This window comes from Anabrus simplex, chromosome 6, assembly GCF_040414725.1.
Source record: "Anabrus simplex isolate iqAnaSimp1 chromosome 6, ASM4041472v1, whole genome shotgun sequence".
Lineage (NCBI taxonomy): Eukaryota > Metazoa > Arthropoda > Insecta > Orthoptera > Tettigoniidae > Anabrus > Anabrus simplex.
In genome coordinates, this window is record NC_090270.1 from 194,095,276 (window position 1) to 194,105,049 (window position 9,774).

Below are 9,774 nucleotides of genomic sequence, written 5' to 3' on the forward strand. Positions count from 1 at the left end.
GTTTCACTCGCATACTGAGTGTGCGTGCATAAACGACAAACGAGGGAAAATATTTGTCACGACGTATAACACATGTTATATTTATGAAGAATGCCACAGAACTCGCGAAACCTTCATCTATAACACAAGAGGAATACTACAAAAAATCACTATATACCACAATCACAGACAATCATTCGCGCTTAACTCTGTGTTCATGCTGGGCAACCTAAATATTTTTCTGCGGCTATCGGAACACATACTCTACACGTGCCAGTAATGAATTGTTCGAAAAAACTGTATACATGCCGAAACCCAAGACTAAAATATATTATTCTATATTACAATTGGTTTCATACACTGGCTCTATTTTTATTAGCAAGACGATGTGCAAGTGGCTATACTGTTATTGATATTTTTCTTGCATTCTCCAGTGTGTGGCGCCGAAGGCTTCGAGTGTCAAGTATTAAAACTAAAACCCCTTACCTAAGCTAGCTGGCCTGTCGCCGTAAATTGCTGTGGAGGGGAGGGGCCACAGCTTAGCCTCGAGGAATCTCCAGGTGCATGCGTCACCCAAGCGACCTTACATTTCGCTGGTGGTCAAGAGAGCTGTACTTGGCTTGGCTTAGATGTTCGCAGTTTTTTAAACATTATAAAAAGCCTTCTAAGGAATAATTAGAAAATGTTAATGCAAAGTTCTTTACTCCAGCAGCGCTGGGGTAGATGGGGTTCAGTGCACGCCACTGTGTGACACTCTTTTAACATCTGTTTGGGGCCGCAAACACACTGCACAGCGCTTGGCTCACCAGTCTATGAAGAAATTGGTCCGACTTCATTGCATGGGCTGGGCTACGCTGTGCTGTATCGTTTGTGAGCAGCTGGCTGGTAGGAATAATGGGAGTACGTTCCCGTCAGATTGTAAATTATTCAATTGATGGCTAATTTAAAGCCTACAATTTTTTAATCTTAATATACTTACAATAATTATAATATATATGCCAAAGCTTATCCCTTAAAATATTATATCTAATTAACAAACAACGCTCAAATCCAAAAGTTATCATTAAGTACTGAATTTTGCATCCGGGAGATAGTGAGTTCGAACCCCACTGTCGGCAGCCTGAAGATGGTTTTCCGTGGCTTCCCATTTTTACACCAGGCAAATGCTGGGGATGTACCTTAATTAAGGCCACGGCCACTTTCTTCACACTGCTAGGCCTTTCCCATTCCATCGTCACCATAAGACCTATGTGTCGGTGTGACGTAAAACAAATTATAAAAAAAATACTGATTTAAATTAATTTCCTAGAGAACCATGTATCTTAGAAAGCGACTAACATTTCATTACAAACGTATTATTCTTGACAATAATAACGCATTAACCAACATATTAAATTAACTCCTTTTAATTCGGGAAAACTCTAATCTCCATTCCACTTTTAATAAACACTGATACAGAGACAGACAGGGATTTGTACGTAGATGAAAGAAACAGAGCGAAACAAATAGTTGTTGAATCCAAAAAGAAGTCGTGGGAAGATTTTGGTAATAACCTGGAAAGACTAGGTCAAGCAGCAGGGAAACCTTTCTGGACAGTAATAAAGAATCTTAGGAAGGGAGGGAAAAAAGGAAATGAACAGTGTTTTGAGTAATTCAGGTGAACTCATAATAGATCCCAGGGAATCACTGGAGAGGTGGAGGGAATATTTTGAACATCTTCTCAATGTAAAAGGGAATCATTCTGGTGGTGTTGCAAACAGCCAAGCTCATGGGGAGGAGGAAAATGATGTTGGTGAAATTAAGCTTGAGGAAGTGGAAAGGATGGTAAATAAACTCCGTTGTCATAAGGCAGCCGGAATAGATGAAATTAGATCTGAATTGGTGAAGTATAGTGGGAAGACAGGGATGAAATGGCTTCATAGGGTAGTAAGATTAGCGTGGAGTGTTGGTAAGGTACCTTCAGATTGGACAAAAGCAGTAATTGTACCTATCTATAAGCAAGGGAACAGGAAGGATTGCAACAACTATCGAGGTATCTCATTGATTAGTATACCAGGCAAAGTATTCACTGGCATCTTGGAAAGGAGGGTGCGATCAGTCGTGGAGAGGAAGTTGGATGAAAACCAGTGTGTTTTCAGACCACAGAGAGGCTGTCAGGATAAGATTTTCAGTATGCGCCAGGTAATTGAAAAATGCTACGAGAGGAATAGGCAGTTGTGTTTATGTTTCGTAGATCTAGAGAAAGCATATGACAGGGTACCGAGGGAAAAGATGTTCGCTATACTGGGGGATTATGGAATTAAAGGTAGATTATTAAAATCAATCAAAGGCATTTATGTTGACAATTGAGTTTCAGTGAGAATTGATGCTAGAATGAGTTCTTGGTTCAGGGTACTTACAGGAGTTAGACAAGGCTGTAATCTTTCACCTTTGCTGTTCGTAGTTTACATGGATCATCTGCTGAAAGGTATAAAATGACAGGGAGGGATTCAGTTAGGTGGAAATGTAGTAAGCAGTTTGGCCTATTCTGACGACTTTGTCTTAATGGCAGACTGTGCCGAAAGCCTGCAGTCTAATATCTTGGAACTTGAAAATAGGTGCAATGAGTATGGTATGAAAATTAGCCTCTCGAAGACTAAATTGATGTCAGTAGGTAAGAAATTCAACCGAACTGAATGTCAGATTGGTGACACAAAGCTAGAACAGGTCGATAATTTCAAGTATTTAGGTTGTGTGTTCTCCCAGGATGGTAATATAGTAAGTGAGATTGAATCAAGGTGTCGTAAAGCTAATGCAGTGAGCTCGCAGTTGCGATCAGTAGTATTCTGTAAGAAGGAAGTTAGCTCCCAGACGAAACTATCTTTACATCGGTCTGTTTTCAGACCAACTTTGCTTTACGGGAGCAAAAGCTGGGTGGACTCAGGATATCTTATTCATAAGTTAGAAGTAACAGACATGAAAGTAGCTAGAATGATTGCTGGTACAAACAGATGGGAACAATGGCGGGAAGGTACTCGGAATGAGAAGATAAAGGCTAATTTAGCAATGAACTCGATGGATGAAGCTGTACGCATAAACCGGCTTCGGTGGTGGGGTCATGTGAGGCGAATGGAGCAGGATAGGTTACCTAGGATAATAATGGACTCTGCTATGGAGGGTAAGAGAAGTAGAGGGAGACCAAGACGACGATGGTTAGACTCGGCTTCTAACGATTTAAAGATAAGAGATATAGAACTAAATGAGGCCATAACACTAGTTGCAAATCGAGGATTGTGGCGACGTTTAATAAATTCACAGAGGCTTGCAGACTGAATGCTGAAAGGCATAACAGTCTATAACGATAATGTATGTATGTATGCATGTATGTATGTTTAAATCAATTTTCAGTTTTTCAATTTTTTCTCACGGTACTAATCAACTATAAATAAATTCATTTATTCTATTTATATACTGAAAACTTAAATTTAAAATTATTTCAAATTAAACACCTGCCGGGCTGAGTGGCTCAGATGGTTGAGGCGCTGGCCTTCTGAGCCCAATTTGGCAGGTTCGATCCTGACTAAATCCGGTGGTATTTGAAGTTGCTCAAATACGTCAGCCTCGTGTCGGTAGATTTACTGGCACGTAAAATAACTCCTGAGGGACTAAATTTCGGCACCTTGGCGTCTCCAGAAACCATAAAAGTAATTAGAGGGACGTAAATCCAATAACATTCTTATTAATAACAATCCCCTTCCTTACAATAAACTTAAATTAGTATTTTAAAAATAATTCGAATCGCACAAACATCCTCTCAGTGTACCATTACGACATTCTCCATCAAAGTATTTCCAACGTAACTCGTGCTACACCCGTCTATAAGAATTTGAAAAGACCGCTGTGCACGCAGGCAGCGGAAGAGACAGCGAGGCATGCAACGCTCACTGCAGAGAACCAGTCAATGCCAGGTTACGTCACTATCGAACTTTCCATTTCTTCTATTTCAATATCTCAAGAAAGGAATGTGCTATCAAAATTATAATCACGTCGTCATGTATCTCCTCATCACAAATGATAGTGTAGCAAATTTCATAAGAATCGGCGGGAAGATAGCCGAGTAATTAAAGGTGGAACATTCGTGAATTTGAAACCACACGGTACGGCCTACGCATATAAAAAGGAGCCCGCTGGGCTAGTAGAAATCAGTGTCTTCATATATACCCAGCTGCCACGTGTGCGGGCCAGCTGTGGAAAGGTATATTGGAGGTCGTTACCCTGTCCAGCTGAGTGCCGATGGCAGACGTATTACGAGTGTTCCAGTTTAAATTTCTAAGTGTCAGATGTGCGAACCTAGGACTCTAACTTCGTGTGAGATAGGAGGTGAAAAGTTAGGTACTTCAAGTTGTTAATAGTGACTGACTTGTATAAACCATGACACGTGAGTAATAGAATTCGTTTCGTAAAGTGTCGAACTGAAAGGGCTTAGATAATTGACATTCTCTCTACAAGCAAACAATCGCAAAGTAACTTGTGTAATTCATTTCAGTTCGTAAAGACTGTGCATTAAATTATTTCACAGGACTGTTTTGCATGAACAGCTTATTCACACATGACTGTTCCTTCGTAACATAATTTATTTGCAAAACTGTGCTTAACTTTTCTCATAAAACTGTGCTTTAGAACATTTCATAAGACTGTGCCTCAGTGAAAGAACTTCATTCCTTTTCGTAAGACTGTGTCTTCGCAACAGTGTTCTTTTCACAAACTGTGCTTTCACTTGTATTCAAAAGACTGTGTCTTCGTTACAGGATTTACCGTATTTTCGAGTGTACGTAAGACTGTATCTCAGTGACATAATTTTCTTCTTTTCGTCAGACTGTGCCAAAGTAACAGTGTTCATTTCATTTCCTAAGACCGAGCTTTTAGTGTCAGAGAAGGCTTCAGACTTTGTAAATTGTGTTACCCCATTAACTTAAGTTTCGTCGACGCGTGTATCGGACAACAATTATCTCATATTTTTGAACTGTGCTAATCTTTCTTTTCATCATAAACTGTGATACTGAATTTAAATGCATCGAATGTCTAACATATTATTTGCGTGAACCTTATTAACTGTGGAACTTGTAGATTATACGAACAATGTCGTGTAATAATCTTCAGTGCAATGCGGTATGGAAGTGTCGTATCAGATCCTAATGATATTCTGTGCGAAGTCTACACACTTCTTTACTCCCTTGATGGGATTTCAGTGGAATAAAGTCTAAATTAATTAATGAATATTGAATTTTCACGACCACATTGTAATCGAAAGCGACTTTCAATCTATTAGATCGTGTTACGTACATTTAGTACGTGTTGAAGAGATGTTAAGTACAGAACAAAAATGGCCAACCAGACACCAGTGGGATCCGATCCCACAACCTCCACTTTTGTTCTGTACTTAGCATCTCTTCAACACGTACTAAATGTACGTAACACGACCTAATAGGTTAAAAGTCGCTTTCGATTACAATGTGGTCGTGAAAATTCAATATTCATTGGCATGGCCCTCAACGGGGAACTTAAACGCACTCTACAGTGTGCTAGCAGCAGTGTCAGACCTGTAGCTTAGATACTTTCCAACAGAATAAAGGTGGCCTAGGCCACCATAGCTCAATTGGTAGAGCAACCGACGCGAAATCGGGAGGTTGTGGGTTCGGATCCCACTGGTGTCTGGTTGGCCATTTTTGTTCTGTACTTAACATCTCTTCAACACGTACTAAATGTACGTAACATGACCTAATAGGTTGAAAGTCGCTTTCGATTCTAAATTAATTATTCCACGCAGCACGCTGACACCAGACGTCAGACTCCCGGGTTCGAGTTTCAACAGAACTTCAAGGGGCGTCAACCGCCGTAGTATAACGTGGTACCATGGTGCTGAAAGGAGTTCTATGGTGAGGGGAAGGAGTACGACAACGTGGGACATTACTGACGCCGACGCCGAAAGACAGCGTCTCTCCTACCTCTGCCTGGACTTTCTAAACCCCTACTGCTCGTTTGTAAAAAGGTGATATAATTTGTTTAACATGAATAAACACAAGGTTCGACTTAATAAGAAATTATTCTACTACCCTTCTCTCTCTGGTTTTCTTAACATGGACCGTACACGCCCTGACGTTAACCCATGCTCTCCGCTGAATTAAAGAACGGGCGTTTCGGTTACTATATACCAGGGGTGGCCACTAACGTTACTTCTTTTTATTTTTGCTAGGGGCTTTACGTCGCACCGACACAGATAGGTCTTATGGCGACGATGGGATAGGAAAGGCCTAGGAGTTGGAAGGAAACGGCCGTGGCCTTAATTAAGGTACAGCCCCAGCATTTGCCTGGTGTGAAAATGGGAAACCACGGAAAACCATCTTCAGGGCTGCCGATAGTGGGATTCGAACCTACTATCACCCGGATGCAAGCTCACAGCCGCGCGCCTCTACGCGCACGGCCAACTCGCCCGGTAACGTTACTTCTGGGAGCCGCAAATTATGAAGACACGTTTTTCATTTTATAACAAATGAAGGAACATTTATTTTCTACACTACACAGAACATTCTTTTTCAGGTTCACATCAAGGAATAAGATTTTACTTTTGAGAATTGCTTTTTCTGTGTGTTCATTTTTGCTGTTAGTTTTTTGAAATCTGGCTGATAATTGGTAAGTGCAGTTCGCACAATTTCACTTAAATGTTCATGAGTTCGTTCAGATCGATATGTAGATTTAATTAATTTAATCGTTGAGTACAGTGATTTACACACATAAGTAGTCCCAAAGATTGAGATTAGTCTATTGGCACACTGTTTTGTTAGTGCGTATTTTTCTTCTGGAACATTCTTCCAAAATTCTATGGTAGAAATGCCACTCCGTTTGAGTCCTTTTAATCCTTCGTCCTCTTGCAGTTCTTGTAGCTCCAATTCTACAGCTGCTGTATCCTTTATTATTGGTGATGAAACAGGACTGCCATCGCTCACAACATCAACAGAAGAAGGATTTTCCAGGAATGATCTCAAATCATTAAATCTGCCATTGATTTCTTCAGCACAGCACACAAATGCCTATACGTGAACGCGACTGCTTCACCTCACGACACTGGCTCACTGACACACTCTCCCGCTCAAAGCACTATCAAATGGAAGGCGCCGGAACTATATTCACCTCCCATGTCTCACCACTGACCTACAGCGCTAATAACGTTAAGCCTCACATCACTGCTACTGACTGACGCCAGCCGCGAGATGTCGTTAGATTCCATTAATTATATCATTTAATTTAATTCTAAAGTTGGTGTCAAGAGCCGCACAAGACTGACTCAAGAGCCGCATGCGGCTCGCGAGCCTCGTTGTGGTCGGCCCTGCTATATACAGTATATCGATGTGTTATATATATAAACGGGTGGCCCAGATTGGTTGCGCAGTAGATGTTAGTTTTCCCTCGTTCTGCTCGTGACGTCATCACAGGAGCACCGTGACTGTGTAGCATACAACCGCACGTGTATCTCATTTCGTTGTTTATATATTATTGTCTTATAAACAAATGATTTCCACGTAATAACTATACGTTATTTCTTTCCGCATATTGCTGTTGGTTTATATAGTGGCCTACTGTATTTTGCGTAGTGTGTGTCGTAGTTCGTTTCTGTGAGATCTCTGTTAAGTTGCTGTGTTTCGTGCAGTGAGGTGCACTTATTTTCTTTTCGTTAGTTGCGTGAGGTGCACTTATTTTCTTTTCGTTAGTTGCGTGAACAGTGTAACAGTAGCTGGAGTGAAATTTATGTGTTCATAGTACAGTATCGTTGCGATAGAAAACCGTGCCGTTAATGATTCACCGACCGAGCTCAATAGCTGCAGTCACTTAAGTGCGGCCAGTATCCAGTATTCGGAAGATAGTGGGTTCGAACCCTACTGTCGGCAGCCCTGAAGATGGTTTTCCGTGGTTTCCCATTTTCACACCAGGAAAATGCTGCGGCTGTACCTTAATTAAGGCCACGGACGCTTCCGTCCCATTCCTAGGCATATCCTGTCCCATCGTCGCCATAAGACCCATCTTTGTCGGTGCGACGTAAAGCGAATAGAAAAAAAAAAAGATTCGCCGCAATCTACAGCGACACCTGATTGTTCAGCAGAGGGATTTCGGTACCTCGCCGCCTACATCGCCGACCGTGAAAGAAAATATGACAGGTCAATGCGAAGTCCCAGTGGGGAAATGCTTTACATTTCTTCTGGTACAGCCCCTGTGGGATGGATAGAAATGTTATCTCGGGGAGGTCTACTCGTTCCATCGTTAGAATGGTAAAGCAAATAAAGGAATTTGAGTTAATTTTCAGGACACTAACGGACGTGCTGAACTGTGACGCATACCTAATATTATACGCAAAGTGTGTCAAATAATTAGCAGTAAATTCCCCGCTGTACCACCAGAAATATTAAAAATGTATGTTAGAACGAGAATATTTATACGCATACGACAAATGAACATTCGGACAAGAACTGAAAAATTCATAGCAGCTCTTCGGCGAAAGGCACGACAGTGGATTTCATCTTCAAAAGCAACCACTTCATGACATCTAATCTCACAGGTAGGACTGTGTTCTAATGAAGTGTTTTTCCTGTTCTTTCTTATTGTTTAATTTTTAAAAAGTAGACTATCTATGCGGAGCCTCCGTGGCTCAGACGGCAGCGCGTCGGCTTCTCACCACTGGATACCGTGTTTCAAACCCCGGTCACTCCATGTGAGATTTGTGCTGGTCAAAGCGGGGACGGGACAGGTTTTTCTCCGGGTACTCCGGTTTTCCCTGTCATCTTTCATTCCAGCAACACTCTCCATTATCATTTCATAGCATTTATCAGTCATTAATAAATCACTTTGGGAGTGGCGACCCCATTGTAATAATAGGCTATATATGGTTCATTCATTAAATCCCTGACCCGGTCAAAGACTGGAAAACAGTTTGCAGGTTTTCCAGCACTATCTGTGCATGGTTTCGAATATGAACTTACTTCTGCTGCTGTTATAATATGTGTTAAGCTTTAAACTCGATACCTGCGGAAGTGAGTCAGTACGGTACCGGTATATCGTATGTTAACATACGCTAGTTCCATAACGGAATTTCTGCGGTAAAGATTTAATATGACAAAGATTTCATATCTCTAAATATTTAGACTTTTACAAATTTGAAAGCGCGTAACCTTCCTCTAAATAGAGGAACTTGGAAATGTTAATAAATTTTAAGCGTTGGTCAGTGTGCCGTCATGTTACATTTACGGCTTATTCGTAATGGAAATAATGAAAAATTACTATGCTGTACTCTTTTTCAATCTTATAACAGCAGTAATCTTTGTCTGGTCTGCAATTAGTTCTGAGAAACTGTAATGTTTGCCGATAATATGAGATTCCTACTGATTTGCGCGCTCTGGTTTCGGCTGCTTTGCTCCTACTGTGACGTCATTTCGTTAACCAATAGCAGCTCGGCTCGCGTTGGGCCCAACCTTTAGTAGTGTTTAAGAACCTTGTATATATATATCTATATATATATAAAATAACTTGTCCTGACTGACTGACTGATTCATCATCGCAGAGCCAAAACTACTGGACGTAAAGAAATGAAATTTTGGGGATATATTCATATTATAATGTAGGTGCTCGCTAAGAGAGGATTTTTGGATATTCCTTCGCTAAGGGGGTGAAAAGGGGGATGAAATTTTAAAATGAGTGTATCTATATCTCAAAACTTTAAAAGTTTACAGATGTAAAAATTGGTATTTAGAATCTTCTTTAAAAATAAGG